A 17,815-nucleotide genomic window follows, 5' to 3' on the forward strand; every position below is an offset into this window, starting at 1 on the left:
GAAAATCCTGACTGAGGCTCACTGGTTCACTTGCAGTCAGGAGTTCAAGACTAGCCTTGTCAACATGGTGAAACCTCATCTCTATTAAAAATACAAAAATTAGCCAGGCATGGTTGCAGGCACCTGAACCTCAGCTACTCGGGAGTCTGAGGCAGGAGAATCTCTTGAACCCAGGAGGAGGACGCTGCAGTGAGCTGAGATCATCGTGCCACTGCACTCCAGCCTGGGCAACAGAGTGAGTCTCCATCTCAAAAAACAAAAAAAAAAAAAAAAAAAGAAAATGCTAACAATAGGGGATAAATTATTCAATGATAAAGATATGCATAGCATCTTATGAAATATTAGGATTACCACACTTATCCAACCTGCAGGGAGTGCGATGGAGTGCAGCTAGAGTTGGAAGGGAGAGGTCAGAGGTTAAAAAGTATTTCTGAAGAAGGTTGCTTTTTGCCTGACAAGTGGAAATAAGACAGAGACAGAGAAAGGGTGAAAAATGTGCTGGGATATAAATGGCAGGAAAAGGTCAGTCAAGGTGAGGTCACTATCTTCTCAGAGTGATATATAGGAAAGATTTTCAAATTGAGTATTACTTATACTTTTTATGTCCTGCCTTCTGTACTGTGAAATCCCATTAAAAATACTGTAATGAGGCTGGGCACGGTGGCTCACGCCTGTAATCCTAGCACTTTGGGAGGCCAAGGCGGTCAGATCATGAGGTCAGGAGTTTGAGACCAGCCTGGCCAACAGTGAAACCCCGTCTCTACTAAAAATACAAAAATTAGCCAGGCATGGTGGCGGGCCTCTATAGTCCCAGCTACTCTGGAGGCTGAGGCAAGAGAATCGCTTGAACCCAGGAGGCGGAGATTGCGGTGAGCTGAAATTGCACCACTGCACTCCAGCCTGGGTGACAGAGCAAGACTCTGTCTCCAAAAAAAAAAAAAAAAAACTTTTATGAAATTCTGTTTTCTAAAGTGAAATTGATTTCTAAGTAAGAACATTCTAGGTTTTAAGTTTTAAACCATAGATAAGAATCTTTATTCTCTTTACACTGGTATTGTACCTCAGAGTAAGGTGAGGCACAGATAATATATACAACTTAGTTTAACAGATGTATATTGAAAGCGTACTATATGTCAGACACTGCACAGACTTTATTTCATCATGGATTTTTTTTTTTTGTATTTTAACCTATTGACCTGGCTTATTTGAATTAAGGTAGACAACAATAAAAATGATCTCACAGGTGAATTAACTGCTGAAAATGACCTAATTTTCATTTATGAACTTTTTTTTTTTTTCTTTTTATGAGACAGGCTCTTGCTCTGTCACCCAGGCTGGAGTCACTGGGGTGGTCATAGCTCACTGCTGTCTCAAACTCCTGGGCTCAAGCAGTCCTATCACTTCAGCCTCCTAAAGTGCAGGGATTACAGGTATGTGCTACCACATCTGGCTACGTTTTTGAAATACTATGACAATAAAGTAGTTAGAAAAGTGAAATCATTTTTTATTTTGAATCTAAAAAGTATATTTTTAAAGTTTAAATATCTCTTATTACATGTTACTTTGTAAAATCCTAAATCTAACAACTTTTAAAAATGCGTATATTTTATTTGTATCTTTTTATGTTTTTTCTGCTTAGTATTAGAAAACTTGCTAGGGAGTTGGGTAATTATAGAAGTTTAGCATTCAATTTGTTTCTTATTTTTATTAAAAGTTTTTTACCTGTCTTGCCTAGGTATGATAGGAAAAGGAAGAACAGAAACTGCATGTGTTGCAAAAGTTGATATTCTTTGAATTGCTCCCCAATCATTGTTTCATCTTGAATAGCTCGTGTCATAATTTTTTCAGAGACTGTGGGTAGCCATTCTCTGTGAATAATTCTATCTTTTATGCTTGTTTAATTCATTAGCAGTTTGAGAATAATAATCTATTTTTCATTTAAATCTTTTTTTGGTTGTTTTGAGAACAATGCTGAGTGGTGTAAATATGTAATGCTTATGTATCATTTATAATAGAGATATATGTTGAAATTGTAAGTCAAGGCATAATTTGTTATGGAATAGATGACATCTCTTAATCGTTTAGTAAATGCTGCCAGTGCATCAATAAGTAGAAAAAAAAAGATCATCTCAAGTAATGTAGTGTCATGAAAACCCTAATATAAGGGAGAACTTAAAATAGTATAGTAAAACTCATGTACTAAGATAGTAGTGAATTAAAATTTATACCTAATCAATTTAGATATTCAAGTGATCAAGTTTGACAACTTTTCATGATCTTGTCCTCTTCTCCCAGTATTATTGTTTTAAATTCAGCTCTTAAGACTCACAATTAGGAAACTCAGAAGTTTTATTTTCACTTTAGCTGCCAATTGAATCTGGTTAATTAGTTTGAGCATTTATCAGTATCTTCTATTCCTATAACTTTAAAGAAACATGTTGCCTGTTTAGTCCAGAGTAATTCAGGCACTGTCAGTCCAGGCAACCATCTTAGCCACTGTTGAAAGAGAATAAAACTAGTATTACTTTTAAAGTTCAAAATAAAAGAGCTTTTTTTTTTTTTTAACTTTTCAGTCTGCATGAACTCCTTTCTCATGAATGAGAACTTAAGAACTCATTTAAATAATTTATGGTTAAATACATATAAATACAAATTTGATCATTTTCAGCAGTTGATTCATCCGAGTGATAATTTTTTTTGTTGCATACCTTAATCCAGTCATGATGAAAAAATTACATGCTTTTTCTTTTTCAAGCTATAATCTATTGATTTTGATAGTTTTTGTTGAAAGGCTGCAGCTGTTTTAATATCTATCTTTTTCTGATTATTTAACAATTTCAAGTTTTTGTTGAATGTTAACAATATGATTTTCTATGGACATCAGCTGTTCATTAGCTAGGCAATACATCTGATGGGTGAGGAGGAAGAGAATTCACCAGAGATAGATGAAGGAATGGAGAGTGACTGCTTAATTGGTATGGTGTTTCTTCTGGGAATGATAAAATGTTCTGGAATTAGATAGTGGTTATGGTTGCACAACATTGTGAATGTACTAAAACCGCTGAATTGTACACTTTCCAGAGATTAAATTGGTGAGTTTTATCTCAAAAAATTTTATTGTGATTTTTATTTTTAGTTATTTTTAGTTATTTAAGACCGAGTCTCGCTCTTTCCCCAGGCTGGAGTGCAGTGGCCCAATCTCGGCTCACAACAACCTCTGCCTCCTGGGTTCAAGCAATTCTCCTGCCTCAGCCTCCCAAGTAGCTGGGACTACAGGTGCGTGCCACCATGCCCAGCTAATTTTTGTATTTTTAGTAGAGATGGGGTTTCACCATGTTGGTCAGTATAGTCTCAATCTCTTGATACCGTGATCTGCTGGCCTCGGCCTCCCAAAGTGCTGGGATTACAGGCGTGAGCTACCACGCCCAGCCTGATTTTTAAATTGTAATATTGTAGGGAGGAATACCTGAAACATGGGGAATACTGTTACTCTGGATATTTTAAACTTGTCCTGGAATTAAAATAATGTACAACATTCTCAAACCCTCTTATTTTAGCTGCCAAAATGCCCAAGCAATATGCCATGATGAATTCTGAAAGATGTTAAAGAAATAGTCCTACAAAACACATTGAATTTATTACTGGAATATTTTTTTTAATTATTATTATACTTTAAGTTCTAGAGTACATGTGAACAACGTGCAGGTTTGTTACATGTATATACTTGTGCCATGTTGGTGTGCTGCACCCATCAACTCATCAGCACCCATCAACTTGTCATTTACATCAGGTATAACTCCCAATGCCATCCCTCCCCTTCCCCCTACCCCATAGTAGGCCCCGGTGTGTGATGTTACCCTTCCAGAATCCAAGTGATCTCAATGTTCAATTCCCACCTATGAGTGAGAACATGTGGTGTTTGATTTTCTGTTCTTGCAATAGTTGGCTGAGAATGGTTTCCAGCTGCATCCATGTCCCTACAAAGGACACGAACTCATCCTTTTTTATGGCTGCTTAGTATTCCATGGTGTATATGTGCCACATTTTCTTTACTGGAGTATTTTTGACAATTCAGCAGAATGACTTACCTCAGGTCTCAGTAACAAAAAACTGTGCTTCTTTCAAGAAAATGATTTATTTTTACCTTATGAATACTGTAAGTGATATAAACAAATAAAAGCTGTATATGACAGCCATTTCTTCTTTGCACTGATGACCAGGAAACTAAAAGCCATGTATTTATAGGTCCCCTCAGTAACAAAGGCTACAGGGTCTTGTTAAATGATTTTTTTTCTTTTTTTCTTTGAGACTAGGTCTCGCTCTGTCTCCCAGGCTGGAGTGCAGTGGCGCTATCTCGGCTCACTGCAACCTCTGCCTCCTGGGTTCAAGCGTTTCTCCTGCCTCAGCCTCCCAAGTAGCTGGGACTACAGGCACACACCACCATGCCTGGCTAATTTTTGTATATTTAGTAGAAACAAGGTCTCATCATGTTGGCCAGGATGGTCTGAAATTCCTGACCTCAGGTGATCCACTTGCCTTGGCTTCCCAAAGTGCTGGGATTATAGGTATTAGCCACCATGCCTGGCCCCTGATTACATTTTTAATTCCATCCTTATTCTTAACCTCATCCTATTTTTCTTTCTCCATTTCCTTAGTGTGCATTTTATTCTGTATATTATGTACCTTAGTATTTTACCTCACATCTTATTTTAGAACAGTAAAAGATACAAAATTACAAAAGGTTTAAAAGGATCTTATAATTAGAGGGGGGAAGTTAAAAATGCAAATGTGTGTTTGAGTAACTTATATATATTACACAAATATGTAATTAGTAGTCTTTCTAACTTTCAAATTCTTAACTTTTTTAAGGAGACAAGAGAACAAGTGGCAAATAGTTAAATAAGCAAAGGGAAGGGTACTCTGGAAATAAGGAAAATTAATGTAAATGATTGATATATGAATGGCCTCCTGTTAGGTGGTGAATTATAGAATTCAGGGATAATGAAAATTCAAAAATGGAAATGGGTCAACACTGCAGAGGGAGAAGGGGAAGCACAGTGGAGATATTTTCTTAAATTGCTGGCTTTGCTTTTTGTCTAAGGTTGATTCATCTAAATCCAACTGTGATTAATTAAATCAAAGGCTGTACATGACATTTTTATACTGTTCAACTGCACGTATATAGCTTAGAAGGACATGGCTGTCACATCATAAGATACGTCAACATTGCCGGGTGTGGTGGGTGACACCTGTAATCCCAGCACTTTGGGAGGCTGAGGTGGGCGAATCACCTGAAGTCAGGAGTTCGAGACCAGCCTGACCAACATGGAGAAACACCATCTCTAATAAAAATACAATGTCAACTACTTGGAAGGCGGAGGCAGGAGAATCGCTTGAACCCAGGAGGCGGAGGTTGCTGTGAACCCAGATCGAGCCATTGCACTCCAGCCTGGGCAACAAGAGCGAAACTCTGTCTCAAAAAAACAAAAAACAAACAAACAAAAAAACACATGTGTCAACATTGCTTTATGTAATATTTTTAACATGGCAGCCTATTACAAAATAATATTGTTTCTAAATGATTTTTTAATTATCTATTTGTGGTATTTCCCTTCATGATTTTCAATATAGTTTCCATAGAATCCTTCAATTAGTTTCATGTCTTATATTTATTACCTTTGTATTTCCAGCAGCAAGGACAGATATAAGCTTTCTTTCTTTTTCTTTTCTTTTTTTTTTTTTTTTTTTTGAGACAGAGTCTCACTCTGTTGCCCAGGCTGGAATGCAGTGGGGCAATCTCAGCTCACTACAACCTTGTCCTCCCTGGTTCAAGCGATTCTCCTGCCTCAGCCTCCCAACTAGCTGGGACTACAGGCGCACCACAACGTCTGGCTAATTTTTGTATTTTTGGTAGAGATGGGGTTTCACCATATTGGTCAAGCTGATCTTGAACTCCTCTGACCTCGTGATCTGCCTACCTCTGCCTCCCAAAGGGCTAGGATTACAGGTGTGAACCACCATGTCTGGCCTTAAGCATTTATTAGATGCTTAGTAATCTCTGATTTTGCTTCTGCAATTTTTGCCATCATTTTTTCTCTCTCTCGATCATCTCATCAGCATATGTGTTATACTGTCTCCCATTTTAATACAAAAATAACTTTAAAGACTCCACTCCCCCTCCAGGTATAGTACCATTTCTTTTCACCCTTCAGAGCAAAACTCCGTCAGAGTTGTCCATATATGCTGCTTTCATATCCTCATCTCACTTTCTCTGCTTTTTACTGTATTCATTCTTTTGTCCTTACCACTTCGCTGACAACATTCTTGTCATGGACACCAGTGAAATTTATCTTGAGGCCGGCATGGTGGCTCACGCCTGTAATCCCAGCACTTTGGGAGGCCGAGGCAGGTGGATCATCTGAGGTCAGCAGTTCGAGACCAGCCTGGCCAACATGGTTAAACCCCGTCTCTACTAAAATTACAAAAATTAGCTGGGTGTGGTGGCGCACACCTCTAATCGCAGCTACTTGGGGGACTGAGGCAGGAGAATCACTTGAACTCATGAGGCGGAGGTTGCAGTGAGCCGAGATTGTGCCACTTCACTCCAGCTTGGGTGACAGAGTGAGATTCTGCCTCAAAAAATAATTTATCTTGCTAAATCCAGTGGTCATTTCTCAGCCCTCATGTTGTTTTCCCGGCAGCATTTGTCACACTTTGTCATGTTGTCTTTCCTGAAACTCTTTACTTGAGTACTTAACTTTGTTAAGATCACACTCTTAGTTCCTTACTACTATTACCACTACCACCACCAGCAATCCTATTTCTATCCCATTGTTCTTTATCTCAAAATTTGGCAATGTCATTTACCCAGTTGACCTCACCAAAACCTTGGAATCATCCTTAATTATGTTGGGTTTTTTTTTTCTTGTTTAGTCATCAGCAACCAAATATAAAAAATAATTACTTTTTTCACCACCAATATGGCTACCACGATAGTCTTCTTTTTTCTACCTGAGTTACTATAGTTGCTCGACTGGTCACTGTGTTTTGATTCTCCTTTCTGTCCCATATCCCCAAGATTATTCCATATGCAGTGGTTAGAGTGTTGCTGGTTTTTTTTTTTAATCGAATCACATCATTCCCATAGTCATAACATCCCATATGGCTTTCAGCACATGTGGAATAACATCTAGAGTATTTACTGTTGCTTTCCAGGCCTTCTATGGCCTCTGCCTTGCTCTCCTACCCCCTATCTTACTCTGCAGTAGCCCTGGGCGTTCTTGTCATTTTTTGAAAACACCAGGCCTTCTCCCCTCAGGGCCTTGGCACTTCTGTTCTATCTGGAGTCTTCCTTTTTACTTCATTAGCAGGGTAATTATCTTCTCAGAGATATATCCTTGCCATCATTTCACCTCTTTACCCTTCAGTGTAGTACTTATCACTGTAAGAAGGATAGTTTGCAAAAATGATATTGTAGGTCTCTACTGCGAAAATGTAACTTCTATGAAGCAGAGCCTTCGTCTTGTTGACTGCTATACTACCAGGTCTAACACAGTATCTGCCACATTGAAATCATTTGATAAATATTTACTGAATGAACAAAAGAATGATTCGATTCATGTCTTAATGAGTGAATCAGAAAATGTTAAAATTGGATTGTGATTCATATTCTGATTTTCACACTTGTTAAGTTTTTTTAATTGTAGTAAAATATACATAACATTAAATTTATCATTTTAGCCATTTTAAAGCATATTCAGTGGCATTAAGTACATTTATTCATATTGTTGCACAACCATTACTTTTTTCATCTTCTCAAACTGAAACTCTGTACCCATTAAATAATAACTCCCACTCCTCCTTCCCCTAGTCCCTGGTAATTATCATTTTACTTTCTGTCTCTATGAATTTGACTGTTCTGGGTACCGTATATATGCAGAATCATACTGTATTTGTCCTTGACTGGCTTATTTTACTTAGCATATAATGTCTTTAAGGTTCATCCATGTTGTTGCTGTTAAATATTTTTAAGTGGCATTTTTTCACCAAGTACATATAAATTAATTGTATGTATGCCTTACACCCCTCTTTCATCTGTGACCCTCAAAAAATGTTATAAATGTAATTAACTAAACCACAATATCCCTTGTGAAGTCAATAATTACAGTATTGCAAACTGAAGAAGTACTGATAGATTGCCTAAAGTATGTAATGAATATATGCCAAAATTCTGAGTGAGGACCAGGGTTATGTAGTCCCTGTTGAAAACATTAGACCAAATTTTTTGTTTGTGATGAAATTATTCTAAGTTCTAGGAAAAACCAAGAGCAGTAATCATTATTTAATTTCTCTAAATATTCATAGCAGTGTTCTTTGAATAAAAGAGTAAAATACAAATTTTCTGAAACTTAATATTTATTAGTGATAACTTCAGTTATTTGATCTGACTAAATATTTCTTTGACCTCTGTATTATTAGAGTGCATGACTATTTTTCCAGTCTTCACAGCCATAGTCTGAAATTGATTTTTGAAGATGTGGGTTGGGATAGCATCATGTCTGTTCTTTAGCTATGGTGCTTGAAAACTTTATAAAACTGTTACCTTATGTTTGTCTTGATTGCTGGCTTATTCGAGTGATATTTTTGTAAAAAAGCAATCTTGTGAGGGTCAAATTATCTGTCAATTTGGCATTTGTGGGCAGGACCAAAATGGACTCTAATTTTGATATAAAAAACTAAAAATTTCTATAATCAGACTATGTGCTTTAACTTAATATTAATTCCTAAAGGTTTAACGTAAAGCTGTCTGTGGGTTGCTACAATTTGAATTGAATTCCCTAAAAACTTAGAGAAATAAAAGTATATATAACTAAAACAACACATAATTTTTCTCAAATGAAACTTCATTGTATTACTTCACCCAAGTGATTGGTTCACTTTTGGATATTGTGTATACATTAACCTCAAGAATGTTTCAATAGCAGTTGGCAGTGCTACTACCTCCTTCCTCTACTGGAAGCCCATTTGTGGCTCTAAAATGGAAACTTAAGAGGGAGTGAGTAAAGATGTTGAGAAGTGCTAACCAGTCTTGAAAGAATAGAGTGGTAAAGTGTGGGAAAACAGGTAGCTTATGTGTGTGTGTGTTTTTAAATTTACACAGCCTAATAGCCAGTTGTGCTTCATTTCTGTGGTTTTTTATCACCAGCAAAACAAAGAAGTTGTCATCTCAGCTGTCGCTAAACTTCATATAATAAGGCTTTTGTAAGCTGTCTGAAAATTTTGTGATTCAACCTATGGGAATTATACCTTTTTTTAGAGAAGTTTCAGTCACACAGAACAATAAAGACAAGTGATGCAAATGAAGAATGAAATGCTTTTTGATGGAATGCCAGTTTTTTGCAGAAAGGATAGTGTAATTATTGATACTTCTCAGTAATTTATGGAAATGCAAATTTAGTTTCAGTCATAATAGTACATGAGAAAACAAAGTAAAGCAATTCTGCCCAGCTGACCAATGTAAAGCAAATTGCAGCTTTTAAATACCAAGCAATAATGATGCAATCTGAAGAGGTTAAAAACTCAGTTCTCCAAAACCCAAGATTCGTTTCCCACAGAAGCTCTATTATACATTAAAGATTCTATGGTAAAATAAACCCATTTCCCCAAACATAAATTTGAAAGACATTTGAAGATGTAAGAATTCCTCTCCTCCCAACTTGGAGCACTTTTATTGAAATGTACATATCCTACCAAATAGAACTGAGGTTTTCTTTTTCCAGTTATAAAAAATGGAGAAAACAATTTTTCAAATATTTAGGAGCACCATTTACGGTTCAGTCCAGGGATGGTTTCTGAAATACATAGTAGTACCATCTGATATGGTAGCCATAAGCCACATGTGGCTATTTAAATTTGAGTAATTAAAACTAAATAATATTTAAAAGTTAGTTCCTTAGTAACACCAACAATATTACAAGTGCTCAGTAGCCACATTTCACTATAGGCTACTGTCTTAGTTGCTATGAAGGAATACTTAAAGCTGTGTAGTTTATAAAGAAAAGAGGTTTATTAAGCTAACAGTTCTGCAGGCTGTACAAGAGGCATGGTGCTGTCATCAGCTTAGCTTCTCATGAAGGCTGCATCAAAATATGATGGAGAACGTCAAAGGGGAAGCTGGCATGGGTAAGAGGGACCAAACCCAAAGGTCTCTTGGCTTTATAACAACTCAGTCTCACAGGCACTAACCCATTCCCTAAGAACCAATCAAGTCTTCAAGCAAGAACTCACTCATTACTGCCAGAGCAGCACCAAACCATTCATGAGGGATCCACCCCCATGACCCAAACACCCTACCTTATGCCCCACTTTCCTGCAATATCACACTGGGGATAAAATTTCAACATGAGATTTGGTGGGTACAAACAAACCATATCCAAATCATAGCAGGTATATATTGGACAGCAAAGGCACTGAACATTCCCTTCATTGCAGAAAGTTCTGTTGCACAACCCTGGATAGATCACATTGTCACCAGTTTCCCAGTATATAATTTTCTATTATTTTCAAGTATCCTCCCCTCCTGCCAAAAAAGTATTGCTTATATCCTAAGCCTGTGATTTTTTTTTCCCTACTGAATAATAATCTTCAAATTTAAAAAGTCAGTATTTGAAATTATTAGCAAGTTAGGGTTTTAGCCGGGCGTGGTGGCTCACGCCTGTAATCCCAGCACTTTGGGAGGCCAAAGTGGGTGGATCATGAGGTCAGGAGTTTGAGACCAGCCTGGCCAAGACGGGAAACCCTGTCTCTACTAAAAGTACAAAAATTAGCCGCGTGTGGTGGCAGGTGCCTGTAATCCCACCTACTCGGGAGGGTGAGGCAGGAGAATCGCTTGAACCTGGGAGGCGGAGATTGCAGTGAGCCGAGATCACACCACTGCACTCTAGCCTGAGTGACAGAGCAAGACTCCATCTCAAAAAAAAAAAAAAAAAAAGTTGTTCTATAAAAATATTGTTAAACCTTAAAAATAAATGCCAAAATATGTACAGTTGACACTTTAAAAAGAGAATGATAAAGACAGTCCTTAACTTCTCCATGTCCATGGTCTATAATCTAAGATAACAACACTGATACATCTACAAATAGCACATGATTTGTGAGATTATTTTTCATATATAAATTTTGAAAATAATTTTTTTATTGTATCACCATACCTTGAAAAGAGCATAGAGCACACAAAAAAAATCAACCTGATATATAAATGAATGATTAAATATTTTGTGTTGATTACAAACAAATTTCAGGATTAATCAGCATTACTTCTGTGTTAAGACTGAGCAAAGTGAGAAAAAGCAGATAGATATTCTATCCATTTATTTCATTGATTCCTTTTACTGAGGTAGGTATGGATGAATGTCCATCCTTTGTAGGTATGTATTATTGTAGTTATCCATAGTTTGTAGGTATGTAGTATTGTCAAGGAAAGGTTAAAACTTGAGTATGTTAAAATTGAGTACATAAAGAAAGACTTTGTTTTGGGGCAGAGCATGAAGAAAAATAAAGATAGTACATGCTGATTGCTAGAAAAATACTCATAGGATTGCATATCATGACTTAAAATTCTTTTCCCACATTGGTAGGTGGGTAATACTTGTAGATGTTTTCTGGGGTTAATATTATTGAGATTTTTCTCTGTGCATATTTACTAAAACAGTGACTTGTAGAGAAGTAGCATATAACCAATACATTAGTTGAATTATGTTTTCATAAAATGTAACATTACTTTTTATATGTGTAATTTGAATACGTTTCTTAGTTTTGAAATGATTTGAAAGAATTACCTTTTGCTCGTAAAAGCCACTTAGGATTTTTATGAGCAGCTTTAAGATTAGTCTGGCTTCATCCTCTAGTGTCGTTTTAATTTCACGTGTTTTTTTCCTCATGCAATTGCAAGTACCTAGTGAGTCATGTATAAAAATTGCTATCATGAGGAAGGAATGCCTTTACTAGTTTTTTATCCTATGAGCTTTAGTACTTTAAGTAAACTGGATATATTTTAACTGTAGATCTATCCTTAATTAACTTAAAATTTTTCCAAAAAATCAAAAGTAAAATGGAATTTATCTTTTATTCAGATATGCATAGCTTGAGTGTAACTGTTTACAATAGTTTTAATACCTGTTTTGAATCACAGGGTTTTATAGAAGTAGTTTTTTCCTTCACAAGACTTCTTGTATTGACTCTGTTACCATCAGAAGACTTATTTTTGCATTGATTAAAGTTGAGAGCTTAATGTTAGGCAAGTAGGTCCTTGAAAGCAGTTTTTTGGATACAGAGAGAATAATGTATTTTATCTACGTGGCCACCTTCTTTTTTTTTTTTTTTTTTTTCTTTTAGACAGGGTTACTCCTTCACCCAAGATAGAGTGCAATAGTACGATCAGAGCTCGCTGCAGCCTTGACCTCCCTGGGCTCAGGTCATCCTCCTACCTCAGACTCATGAGTAGCTGGGTGGGACTACAGGCATGTGCCACCATGCCTTGCCAATTTTTCTATGTTTTGTAGAGAGAGGGTTTCACCATGTTGCCCAGGCTGGTTTTGAACTCATGGGCTCAAGCCATCTGCTTGCCTCAGCCTCCCAAAGTGCTGGGATTACAGGCGTGAACCACCCGCGCCTGTAACTGCCTTCTGATCTGATTTGGTATGATAGGGGTAGAGAAGGTTAGTTTAAAGAGAATGTTTCCTGTCTTATCTTCTTTTACCCCTCTAACATTTTTACCCCTCTAAAACTGTTCAATATGTTTTTCTCTTTGGAAATCTTTCTTCATGTGCCTTTATTCATTGTATTTTCTATGTCTCTACTTCTTGAACAGAAACAAAACAAAAAACCCTGCAATTCTACTTCTTATTTCCCATGGGCCCTACTTACAGGTCTCTGCCAAATTATGCTGGCTGTTCTGTTTTTTCTCCATATTCCCTTGGTGAACTCACCCACAGTCTTGGCTTGAACTGTACTTTTATGTAACTGATTTTCAAATCTTGGACTCTTCTAAATTTCTACCTGCTGGTGGGAAGTATCTTCATTTGAATGGCCTCTGGTAACACTGGCCTGTCCTACTGTTCTAAACAAAAGTCACCCCACCCTACCACTGCAGATTTCTTTCATTATGTTAGTGGGAACCTTTGATGTAATCTTTCACTCTTTTGCTGTCCTTTTTCCTAATACTTAGTTTAGCATGAAGCCCTCTGGTTTCACCATTTAAGATTTGGGTTTCCCATTCCCTCTGCGTTTTCTCATCTTCACTATCCAGACCCTCATTATCGTACACCTTTAATTCACTACCCCCACTTTCCCATCACCCCCTGCCTTGCTTTTTTTTTAAGCTTCCCAAATGCTTCTTGCAGTGACTTAAAAACGCATACCAAGTTGTTATGGCATATTTTCTTTAAATAGGTAGTAATTCTTGCAAGAGTTTCTACTTAAATTTTCTTTTGGCTCCTTTGTAGCTCTTGACATAATGCTGGATGTAGTAGGAACTTGATAAGTACTTGTTCACTCATTCATTCAGCAGCTAATTAGCTATTGGGTTCCAGGTACTATATGTTCCTTCAGGAAGTTAAAGCTGACAACAGCCTCTGGTGGTAAAGAAAGGCCTCTCTGAGGAGGTGGCATTTGCTCTGAGACCTGATTGAAGTGAGAAAACCGGTCCTATGAAGAGGGCAGAGGGAAAAGCAAGTGTCAAGGCCCTGAAGTGGAACAAATTTGATATGTTTGGGGATTATCAAAAGGGTGCTTGTGACTGGAACATGGTAGAAACAGGAAATGCAGTCAGGGCACAAGGTAACAGAGGGCCTATGAGGTCATGATAGTAAGCATTGTGGGTTTTATTCTAAGAGCTGCTAACGCCATTGTACGGTTTTGAATAAGGGAATGATGTGATTTGATTTACTTGCTTTAAGAACAGATGTAGGTACTTGAGACCGGGAGTTTGAGACCAGCCTGGGCAACATGGTGAGACCCTGTCTCTCCAGAAAAAAAAAAAAAAAAAGAAAGAAAGAAAAAAAATTATTAGCAAGGTGTAGTTATACACACCTGTAGTCCCAGCTACTCAGGAGGCTGAGGCAGGAAAAAAAAAAAAAAATAGAAGTAGGGAGGCTATAATGGTAATATAGGAGAGCCAGTAATCATGAACTAGTAAGGTAACTAGCAGTAATAGTTTTTGAATTAAGGACAGAGTGAGGAAGAGTAGTTGGTAGGGTGGACTAGGTGAAAGGTCAGAGGTAAAAGAGAAACCAGGAAAAACTCAGTTCTTTGTGTTTAGACAAGTCATGTATCATTTCTAAATTCTGTTTTCCTGGAGTCTATAATAAGGAATATCTCTTTCCTGCCCCTTTGAAGGAATCGTTATGAGGATCTGATGAAATAACACCTGAAAGCCCATTAGGAACCTTAAAATGCCATAACCATGTCTTACTTTTTAACACTAAACGTTTAAGGGCTCATCTCAAATTAGACTTGTTAATAAAGAAATTTCCAGGCCGGGTGCGGTGGCTCTTGCCTGTAATCCCAGCACTTTGGGAGGTCAAAGTAGGTGGATCACTTGAGGCCAGGAGTTCGAGACCAGGCTGGCCAACATAGTGAAACCCTGTCTCTACTAAATATACAAAAAGTTAGCTGGGTGTGGTGGTGCACACTTGTAGTCCCAGCTACACAGGAGGCTGAGGCACAAGAATTGCTTGAACCCATGAGGCAGAGGTTGCAGGGAGCCAAGATCGCACCACTGCACTCCAGCCTGGGTGAGAGTGAGACCCTGTCTTGAAAAAACAACAACAAAATTCTAAAAATTTAAATTTCACAGGGATAAACTGGAAGCCATTTATAGCTTAGGAAATATTTTTTTCCTCTTCTGAATTATTCCCAGTGATATTTTCAATCTTTTGATAATTTTGTCACTATTCATAAACATTAGCTTGTGGTAATGTCTCCAGTATTAAGTAGATGACATTTTGGTTCTCATGTGTACTGATAATCATAGACAGAAAAGCATTTATAAATAATACCTAATTGTCTTCAGTTTGTGATATATTTAAGATATTGTTTTGCTCTTCTTAGTACATTTTTATTTGTCTTGAAGACAAATAAAACTTGTAACCCAAATGTCCTATAGTTTATTTTTTAATATGTTATGTTCACCCTAGGGTGTTGGTGATTATAAACAAAAACATGACCTGCCATACTATAATAAATAATGATCTATAAATAAACTCCAGTCCTTTTGTGCTTATTTTTGTCATGCTAATTATATTGACCCTGATACTGTAGGTTAATTTCAGTATGACTTATGGCATCAAGAAAGACACAAATTTTGAACAAACTTTTTAGTTTCTGAAATTTCTTAAGTATGCTTCAGCTGATTGCTAATTCTGTTTTCCTATTGCAGGTTTCCCAACAGTGATGTCACAAGATTGACCACATTGATCACAGTAAGACCAAAATGATAGTTAAGCTTTTAAGGAAGTTTGGTTTTCTCTGAGAATGAGAATTGACCTAGAAAACATTTATAATTTGAAATTATTATTTCTTTTGCTAGCCAGTTGAGTGTTAACATTTTAAATGAATCATATTTTATACTTCTAGCTAGTTATTTAAATACTTTTAAAATATTGCTTTAAAGGATTTAAAAAACATTTAAAATGAAAATTACTTTTAATTTACAACTGAAATTATAGGCCTAAATATACTAAATTATTTCAGTGTGAGTTAAACTCTGAATGTCATCTGTTTTGAGTTTTTAGTTTTACTGAAAAATGGCAGAAAGGTTAAGGTGATTCCACATTAGGAAATACATATAAATTACTTGAGATTGTAATGAATTATTAAGGAAAGATTATGAAAATGTAGCATTGGTAGGCTGGGCGTGGTGGCTCACGCCTGTAATCCCAGCACTTTGGGAGGCCGAGGTGGGTGGATCACCTGAGGTCGGGAGTTTGAGACTAGCCTGGCCAACATGGCAAAACCCCGTCTCTACTAAAATACAAAAATAGCTGGGCATGGTGGCACACACCTGTAATCCCAGCTACTCGGGAGGCTGAGGCAGGAGAATCACTTGAACCTGGGAGTTGGAGGTTGCAGTGAGCTGAGATTGTGCCACTGCATTCCAACCTGGGCAATAGAGAGACTTGGTCTAAAAAAATATATATATATATATAATATATACGCACACACACACCCCACATATATATAGCCTTGGTAGAGTTTTTAGGCATCTTGCTTAAATTTCTTATTGATATTTATAGGATTTGTAGAGTCTTCCAGATATGGAGCATTTTTTGATAAAGATGGTTCTCTTAAGGAACTGATACTTTTTAATTTTAAGTGTTAATTTCTGTTGCGTATAAGGACATATATTACCTAAAGAAAAACTTTACCAGGGCCTTTATCCACATTAGAAAATTCTAAGTGATAAAATCTGAATTATAATCATGAACGTTATATCATTTAAAAAAATTCTCTTAAATAACAGATAAATTTGTACTAAATTATTTACTCCATGATCCTGCTGCTTCTTTAACTCTGTTTTAATTTAACTCATTAAATCCAGAAGCATTATTAGAAGTATAAATTCACATATAGATAATGTTTGTATTTATGTTCAATCATTTTTTTTTAAACTGGTTCATTTGTTAAGTTTAACATTTTGCAGAGGCTAGAGAGAAATTTTATTTTTAAAGGCTTTATCATCATAATTTTGTCTACTAATACTTATAGCATATTTATTCATTTTCCTAAGGCAGCATTTTAGCTTTGTTTGATCTGTAGCTCTTTCCTTGTTTATTTTTTCTTAATTAGAACTTTATTGCCCTAACTGAATATTTCATAAGAAAATATTGACATATTTCTATAGAAACCTTCTGTTCAGCATCTAGTGCTTTACAACCAAAGAAGTTAACATTAGCATTAAATGAAACCTTTTTTAAAACTGAAAAATGCTGACTCCCACAGCTTATTTTTGTTTTAAATTTTTTTCCCACAGTTTATTTTTAGGGTAATATTAAAAGAATAATTAATTGCAACTGATCAAAATCCAAGAATTTCAGGAAGAGAAGTGATATTTAATATTATTAGATGTTAAATATCCGTTAAAGAGCAAGAAGTGTTCATTTGAGAGGTTCATAAGTGACTGATACTAGAAACCTTAACTTTGTTATGTCACTGTTGTGAGGCTTTTGCCAGCCCTTTGAGTTAAGAAAAGAGGGTAGATTTCAACATTGATTCAGGTTGAGAGTACTAGTGAGAGAGTAGTTCAAATATATGTTTACCATGTGGCTGGAATAAAATGAGGCCAGGAAAGGGCTGATTTATCCAAAGGAAGTAGAGAGGTCAGGAGACTAGTCATAGATACATAAACTGGTATAATGAGATGACATAGTAAGAACTAAAGGTAAAATGTTATGGTTAGAGGGGGGATTATATTATGGGCTGTTTCAGAGCTGAAGTGTAGTAGCTATTTATATATTATGTAATATACACTTTATATATGTTTTAATCAAAATTTTCAGAAGTCAGGAGAATTTCTGTTTTTTTCTTTGATGTCACAATGTATATAAATGTCAAAACCTTTTAACTGATCTCCCTTCTTCCTGGCCATTATCAATTCCATTGAAACTTGTACACAACTCCCAGTTTAATCTGATTAAAGCATTGCTCGGTTCCTTTTATTTCTCTACTTGAAAACGTGTGGTGGCGGCCGGGCACGGTGGCTCAAGCCTGTAATCCCAGCACTTTGGGAGGCCGAGACGGGCAGATGACGAGGTCAGAA

At 36.5% G+C, this 17,815-nt stretch overlaps 1 protein-coding gene across 1 annotated transcript in view; it reads left to right on the plus strand.

Moving 5' to 3' along the window:
- BAZ2B (bromodomain adjacent to zinc finger domain, 2B) overlaps window positions 1-17,815 on the plus strand; it is a 423,086-nt gene that overhangs the window by 141,179 nt on the left and 264,092 nt on the right. Inside the window, exon 5 of the mRNA XM_011991581.1 lies at window positions 15,437-15,479. The gene's annotated coding sequence lies outside the window, so the exon portion shown is untranslated. The remainder of the gene's footprint in view (window positions 1-15,436; window positions 15,480-17,815) is intronic.

The sequence above is a fragment of the Mandrillus leucophaeus genome, unplaced genomic scaffold (genome assembly GCF_000951045.1).
Source record: "Mandrillus leucophaeus isolate KB7577 unplaced genomic scaffold, Mleu.le_1.0 Scaffold110, whole genome shotgun sequence".
Lineage (NCBI taxonomy): Eukaryota > Metazoa > Chordata > Mammalia > Primates > Cercopithecidae > Mandrillus > Mandrillus leucophaeus.